Here is an 8,891-nt window from a genome sequence, read left to right on the forward strand (position 1 = left end):
GATTTAACACAATTTTGGATTTATTTTGACAAGATTGACCAATGGATGTTGTGATTGCAGAGAATAAATGGAAAAACTAGAACTAAATGATGCCATTTAACTTTAAAATATGAAGAATAGAAGCACATGAGGGCCATAAGGCTCTAAAAATTTACTTTGACATTCAATAAGATGACATGAATCTTTGACATCAATTCTGTTTATCTGTTCTGTCCACATTGTCCATGGTTCTATTCCTATCCAAACATCCGTCATTCCTCACTTTAAATACACTCAGCAACTGAACAGCCACAGCCATTCTGAAGTGGAGAATTCTAAAAATTCACAATGCTTTGAGTGAAGGCATTTCTCCTCATTTATATGCTAAATATCTGGTGCTCAACTAAGGTATGAGCCCTAGTTTTGCACTTAGTAAACAGGGAAACTGCCTCTGTGTCTAGCCTGTCAAATCCTTTAAGTAATATTTACATTTCAGTGAGTTCACATCTCACTCCTCTGCATTCCGAATGAAAGATCAGGACTGTTCAATTTCTCATTGGGCCATACACTCGTATCCAAACTTCAAACTAGTGAATTTCGAATAGATCTCCTTTTTAAAGCAAGTGTATCCTTTTGTTGGGGAAGGAGAACAAAATTACACATTACTCCTGATGGGGGTTTCACAAAAGTCAACTATCATTGCTACATAATTTCTTTACTTTTGCACTCCAGCCCCTTGTAATAGAGATTAGCATATGATTTGCTTCCTTAATTAGTTGCTGTGCTAAATGTTAACTGTAGTTTGAATATAAAGAAACAACTCCACTTCCAATACTAATATCTTCTCTTAAATTTATCCTGCTTTTCTGTTATTCTTATCAAAGAAGGTATCTTCACATTTACTGACATTAAACTTCATCTGTCATCCCCTATCTACTTCATTCACCTGTCTATATCTGACTTCAGCATCCTCACAACTTACTTTCCCTTTGATTGTTATCAAGTTTGGATATATTATACTCAATACCTTCACCTAAACTTTGAGAGAGATTGTAAATTGCAACATTTAGTCACCAAGTACTTCTTTCTCACTGATTCTTAACCTGTGTTCTGTTAAAATTAGACGTTTAAAGACTTTTTGTGGAACTTAATATTTAAAGATGGCTTTGGATGATTCAGTATTGGGGTAGGTCTGCACTTGTAAAGAAACTAATTAGTATGCCCCAGCTCTGCATCTGGCCACAGCATCTTCACTTCCCTGCCAATTCTTGGTCAACACTGTGTCCTTAAGGAAAGCAATTTATTGCAGACCTGGTTGACCTCCCCCATCTGTCCTAATGCCACCTTTTGCATGCAGTCTTGTCCTGGAAGAGAAGTGGTGGGTGTGAATGAACATATTAACTGGTGTATTTGTGTGTGTTTGCATCATCAAACAGCTGTGTTGTGTACCTAAGGTATGAATGATGCCTAGATACAATGTGGTGGTTGAATGAAATATGTTAAGGTTTTATTTCTAGTGTTGGTGGTATTAGGAATTCCAATTGCTGTTGGATTTCAGAAGCAGAGTTCACTGTCAGACCGAGTTAAAGGATTTCGTTATTGTTGTTTACCAATCTGAGGTATTAAAGAATTAATTTGCTCTACTGACCTTTAGGAAATTGGATGTCCCGAGCCTAGGTTGGGATACCTCTGGTTTGCAGGAAGATTGTAAGGAAATTACACTCCCACCTCTTGGCATTCAAAGCCACTTGCATGGCCATTTCCTAGTTATTCAAAAGCAATTTACATTGTCATCTCCTACAATTTACATTTTTATCCCCTATTCAGAAATCAATAAGAACATTACAGTTTGAATTTGACTGCTCCTCTATTGTTACAAAAAAAATTTGCAACAGATTTGACCATTAAGGGATGATTTGCATGACATTGCAGTGACTCCTTGACCTTCAGAAACATTGTGTCTTGAATGGTATGTGACTAGGTAATGGCTGGGGGTTGTCTTGTTGGCATTACTAACTGTGATGTAAAGATTTTGTACAAAGGGAGGACTGTTTCCTTTGTTCAGAGAGAGCTTCCCTGGTCACGCCTCACAAGCATGGTGAAGAGTTTTCCGGGTTTCTCCAAAGTTTGTATTGTACTGTGTTTAATAAATTTTGCTTGTTCATAGAAGTTGGTGTATTGCAGGTACATAAAGTGTAAGGACATCAGGAGAAAAAGAACTTAACAAATCAACTGTTTCTTTGCTTACAAACAGACATCTCGAGAAAACATCTTTGGGAGCATCTTTAAAATTTCCAGATTAAACCAATTTTTTTTTGTTGTTTGGACACAACAAATGATGCCGTACCTATGATGATATTTGCACTTCAGGCACCATTGATATTACAACAATATATGACGTGATTTTTGATTGTTCCACATTACCAAGACCCACTTTTCAATCAGTGTCAATATATAAGAAAACTAGTAATCGCTGCTCCTCTATCTACTTCCATTTCAAATCATGCTAAGGTTTTAGTTCTCACACAACTCGGGCCTCACTACACCAGACCTCTAACCTCATGTCATATAGATTTAATCAATCCTTGTCACAAATACATCTTCTTTACCAGAACATATTGATATGGCAGTATAAGATGATACATTATGTCTACTTGTCCTTAAGTGCACCTGATGTCCTTATTCTTTAGAATACTAATTATAAATAGGAACATTTATGTAATTAAATAAATGTGCCTATCATTATTCCCAGCATGATAATCCAGTTTCTGAACTCTTCACCCTGAATGACTCAACCACACCTCCTTCAAATGGAATGGTGGTAACATCCACTCAGACGCCACTGCATAGAAAACAAATAGTTACCATTTTTATTATGAAAGCATGCCAATATTTGTCATTGGGCAAATTTCTTCGCACCATTAATTTCATAATATCTACAACTGGTGCTTAGTTTCTGTGCATATTACAAAGTAAAACCACGGTGATTTAAGTGTGAATCTTTTAAAAAATTAGATAAACATCTAAAGTCTAATATCTTATCAAACTTTGTCTTGATAATATACTTCCATGCCATTAGTCATGGGTAGGCTGGTCTACAAGGATGATCATTCTTACCATTGCAAGAATACCTGACCATTTCCTTTGTTTCAGAAAGTGTTGCATGTTACTTACTTAATGGCATTGTTTTGTCATACTGGTAGCTGTCATCACAATAGAACCTCCCATTATAAGCTACCTTTGAACTTCAGAACTAGGGCAGATCATCCATGATCTACAGAATGGTGGGTCAGGCTTGAGATGTCAAATGGCTGACATTTCTTATACTCTTGGTCATCATGCAGACCTGACTGCAGTTGCGCTCTTCAGCCATACTGTAAAGCATCCAAAGCTCCAATTCTCCAGATTTTTGGAAACATGAAAAGGCCTTATCCACAAGCTTGCCTTCTTTTCAAGCAAGTTTTGTTTCCCACTTTTTACATTCTTTTAAATATAATTTTCCTAACTTTTCTGGGTCTTTCTGCCCTTTGCTTTCCAGATTCCCCTCTAAAATTATTAAGTTGCTTCCTGCTGGTCTCCACTTTATGAATACTAGATTCTTAGAAGTACCCTTTCTAATTTTCTTCTGTCAAGTAAAACAAGTAAACAGCAGACAACCACTGTTGTTATAATGCTACCACTCCACTGATTTATGGAGTGGTTGCCAGCATACGTCTTTAGACTTTTCCCAGCAGCCACCTATAGAATGATCACCACACGCCAACGCCATGAATTCTGACCCAAAGCTCAACTGCTCACCAATTTATTCTGATTGGCTGTGTTATGATTCTGATTGTATAACTGGCATGAATTATACATGTTTGAGCTAATTGTTCTCAGCTTAGTCAGGCTCTCCTGGAAACAGCAATGTTTCCATCCCTGCCTGCAATTGAAGCTTCTGATGTTACTTGTGACAGTGGTACCCATGACACCTCATGTAAAACGGAACGGCCACTCAATTGCACGTATTTACAAAGTTACTCAGTTTGCTAATACTGAAGGATTTTTTTTGCAAAAAATATTTATGCATCATTTCATAAAAAATGCTTGATGCTTTTCTTCCCTTTGCAAAACACCATCTTTGTAGTAATTTACACTGACTAGAATCATAGAATAGGTACAGTACAGAAAGTTACAATAACTCATCTAGTTCATGTCAACTCTTTGCAAGAGTAATTTAGCTAGTGTCACTTTTCCATCCTTCCATTTTCGATCCTGCAAATATTTTGCCCTTCAGTTGTTTAACCAATTTTATACTTTCCAGTTTGAAGAAGGAAAATGAAGGCTTAGATATGTAAACATTTTAATCAAATTAATTTCATTAGTTCACTTGACTAATACATTGAGTAATTGGCATGGTTCAGTCAACAGTGATTTGTTCTTTCTTCTGAATATAATAATTGAGCAAATTAGGCCCAAATATGAGATTTGCACATATGAGATGTTCATGCGTCAGGGACATTTCTCTTGATAATGTTTTAATTATGCTGTCTCCTACAAATAAAACAAACGTGTTTATAAATTCAGACAGTGTGACATTAGTCCTTTGTGAAGGACTATATTCCTAAAAGGAATATTTTATATATTTTGTGAAAACTTAGATAAAAGGTAGAGTAATTTTATTTTTAAATCACAGGGAATATGTGGAAAACTAGCCATTTGTGGATAATGAACTTGCTCAAAGGTAGAAGACAGAGTGATGGTGGAGTGTTGCTTTACAGACTGGAGGCGTGTGACCAGTGGTATGCCACAAGGGTTGGTACTGGGTCTACTGCTTTTTTTGTCATTTATATAAAAAATTTGGACATGAACACAGGAGGTCTAGTTAGTAAGTTTGCAGATGACACCAAAATTGGAGGTATAGTGGGCAGTGAAGAAAGTTACCTCAGAACAAAGGGATCTTGATCAGATGAACCAAGGAGTGGTAGATGGAGTTTAATTTAGATAAATGTGAAGTGCTGCATTTTGGAAAGGCAAAACAGCAGGACTTATGCACTTATACTGAACAAAGAGAGTTTGGAGCGCAGGTTCATAATTCTTTGAAAGTAAAGTCACTGGTAGATAGGATAGTGAAGAAGGCATTTGGTATGTTTGCCTTTATTGGTCAGTGTATTAAATATAGGAGTTGGGAGGCCAAATTGCAGTTTTACAGGACATTGGTTAGGCCGCTTTCAGAACACTGTGCAATTCTGGTCTCCCTACTATAGGAAGGACGTTGTGAAACTTGAAAGGCTTCAGAAAAATTTGCATGGATGTTGCCAGGACTGGAGGGTTTGAGCTATAGGGAGAGGCTGAATATGCTAGGGCTATTTTCCCTGGAACTTCAGAAGCTCATAGAAGTTTATAAAGACATGAAGGGTATGGATAGGGTAAATAGACAAGGTCTTTTCCTCAGGGTAGGGCAGTCCAAACCTAGATAGCAAAGGTTTAAAGTGAGAGGGGAAAGATTTAAAAGAGACATAAGGGGCAACCTTTTCACACAAGGTGGTAAGAGTATGGAAAGATCTACCAGAGGAAGTGGTAGGGGCTGGTACACTTTCAATATTTAAAAGGTATCTGGATGGGTATGGATATGAGAAGTTTAGAGGGGTATGGGCAAATGCTGGCAAATAGGACTAAAATAATTTAGGATATCTGGTTGGCATGGGCGAATTGGGCCAAAGGGTCTGATTCCATGCTGCACATCTATGACTGTAAAAACGCCAGAAGTCCAGAAGAGTTCAACTCTTGTACAAATCTAGAATTTACTTGACTGGCGAGCGACCTCCATGCATTCGCCTTTGTGCATTGAGGATAGCGTTCCTTTGTTGCTGACTAAAATTAGCAATCCGGGCAATGCTCCTATAACGGCATAGCTGTTTCCAGTGAAACCTCACTTAATCAAAAATAGTTTAATAAAAATAATGGGGCCTCTGAGAAAAGTGGAGTTCGAGGCAGGTCAGCAAAAAAATACCACTCATGATTGCTCAAAACTCACTCAAGTCTAGCAAAGTATTGCACAGCCTGAATGAAGGTTTAAATCCTACTTATCAATGAAACAAAAGTAAGTTTAACACAGCACATTGAAAAAGTATTGTTAATGCAGGAACAGAGGGTCATCATAGTGTGAGGTAGATTACCTCATTCCTGTTACACGAGCTAAATTACATTCTCTCCTTCCACTCAAAATGCTTTATAATGTCCAGCATCTCTTCCAGTGTTATAGACTTTCTTTTGCATTCACCACCCAAAATAACTACACTCTCTCTCTTAAATAATCTGTTTGGCTAAAAGTAACGAAAATACAACTAACACAGCAACTTATGCTCCAAATCAAAGGTCTTAGTTCAACTTTTCTTAGACATAATTAGATTTGCACCCCCCAAAATTGCAAGTCAGATGTTTATCAAAACTTGGAAATTCAACCATTTGATCTGGGTATTATGCCAATGACTTGTTTGTGGGCTAAAATTGCATGGGACTTCTGTTCACTTCGGGCAAGGTGGTCCCTTCACATGTCCCCCAAATATTCTAAGGGTTGCAAACTCTCCATTTAGTCTTGGCATATCTGGCATCATAAGTATACCCATCTTGTGACAGAACTCTTCTGCTTTGAAGACTCTTTAACTGTGGAGTTTTGATTTTGGAAACTTCTCTCCTCTTGGTTACACCAGAAATTCAACTCATTACTAGTAAAGAACTTAACAAAAGTTTTAATTCCTTAAGCCAACACCTAGAATGTCAACTGCATTCTACTGGCAGATGTTTCCTTCAAACTCTCAGCCAGAGAACCACCTCTGTCATTAACTTCAGGTTGACCCTGCTATTCTATTGTTCATCTCCCAGGCAACCTCATCACATGATGTAAAGGACCCCAATGGTTTTACTTCTCCTGAAATCAAAGCCGAGTTCTTAAAGGACCATCACATCACGGACCATCTCACAAGGTGGTTTTTCAAACATCAGAATAATCTAAAATTGAAAAACACCATTGAAAGAAGCTTAATTTTAGCAGCAAATATATTTGTTTTACTACTCAGCACTCAGTGACAGAGAAAAACAGCTTACAGTATTGATGATAATTTTGAACCTAAAGCATATTTTTAACCTTAGATCTGGGATAAATATCTTCCAGGGTCATCATTTGATACTTGTTGTCAACTATTTCATTAAATTGATAGAAGATTCAGGAAAAGGTCTATGATAGTCCATTTTCATGTGTGTGTAAGATGAGGGTGTCTTATCTTGAAGTGTAAAACCAACTCTGAACAGTTAAAAACACATCCAAGCCTATGTAAAATATTACATTGCATAATCCAATTTCCACATTTCTTTGTCCAGGTTTGTTATGGTAACTCCTGTTTGCCCACAGGTTACACAGATATTAACTGTATTCTACCCAAGGTTGGTGCAATCCTGCTGATAGTGCAGCTCTGATACTCCTAGCCTGCCTTTATGTATCTTTGGTTCCCATTTGCTTTCACTATTACGAACAATGTGGCTAAAAATTTAACCCTTAATCAACTCTGTAAAACACCTCCAAATAAAAGTTGGCAAATAAGTCCCTACGTCTATTTGTATAATACTAAAACATAGAAATTCAACAATCATATTGTATACAGAGGAACCTCAATTATCCGAAGGACATGGCGGGCAGTATTTAGATCGGTTAATCGAATGCCGGATAACATAGTTTGGCTGAGCATTGGGACCTTGCGACCTTTCCGGATAATCCGATATTTGGATAATCGAGATTCATTTGTATATCATTTCTATAAATATTTCCTGGAATATCACCGAAGTACTTTGAACAGTTTTTGTCCCTTTATCTAAGTAAGGATATACTGACATTGGAGGCAGACCAGACAAAGTTGATGAAGTTGATCTGGTTACGGAGAGATTTTCTTATGAGAAGATGTGGAGAAGTCGGTGTTGGACTGAGGTGGACAGAGTTAAAAATCTCACAACACCAGGTTATAGACCAACAGGTTTATTTGGAAGCACCGACAATGCTCCGAAAGCTCCAAATAAACCTAGTGGACTATAACCTGCTATTATATGATTTTTTTAAACTTGAGAAGAGGTTGAGCAGATTGAACTTGTTTTCACTACAGTCTTCTCTCATTCTTCTGAACTTTAATGAAACAATCAAAATCCTTAAATGGCTTGACATGGTATGTGTGGGAAGGCTGTTTCTTCTTGTCTAAGTGACTATGGTCAGAGAAAGAAAATGCCAATTTAAGATAGAGGTGAGGAGAAAATTCTTCTCTTAGAGTGTGGTGAACCTGTGGAATTCTTTACTGCAGAGTGCTGCCAAGGTTGGGCCATAGAACCAGAGTTGTACAACACACTGGAGGCTCCTCCAATGTATCATACCTACACTGACTTATCTAAATTAATCCCATTTTCCAGCACTTGCTACATAGTTTTGAATATGACACTAAGTTCTTATCCACAAACCTTTTAAAAATTGCAAGATTTCCCACTTCTACTACCCTGCCAGACAGTGCAGTCTAGATTTCCAGCATCTTCTGGATGAAAAAATGTTTTCCTCAAATCCCTTCTAAACCTCCTGCCTTTCATCTTAATGTTGTTGAGTATATTCAAGATTGAAACAGATTTTTACTCCGTAAGAAAATAAAGGTTCACCATGTGTGGAACCTTGCAGCAGATACATTTCTGCACAGCGTAGAGGGAGTGCTGTTTTCCATTATCAGTAGTGTGATCGACTGTCTTTTTTTTTAGCTGCTATAGTCCTACTCCTCTCTCATTAGACAGAGATGACTGGTGAGTTCAGACAAGGTTAAGATGTGGCCTTCACAGTAAACTTAGTCAGTAGCAGAAATTGAACACACCCTATTGGTTTCACACTACCTAATATACCAGCTGTTGAG

Source organism: Hemiscyllium ocellatum, chromosome 16, assembly GCF_020745735.1.
Source record: "Hemiscyllium ocellatum isolate sHemOce1 chromosome 16, sHemOce1.pat.X.cur, whole genome shotgun sequence".
Taxonomy (NCBI): Eukaryota; Metazoa; Chordata; class Chondrichthyes; order Orectolobiformes; family Hemiscylliidae; genus Hemiscyllium; species Hemiscyllium ocellatum.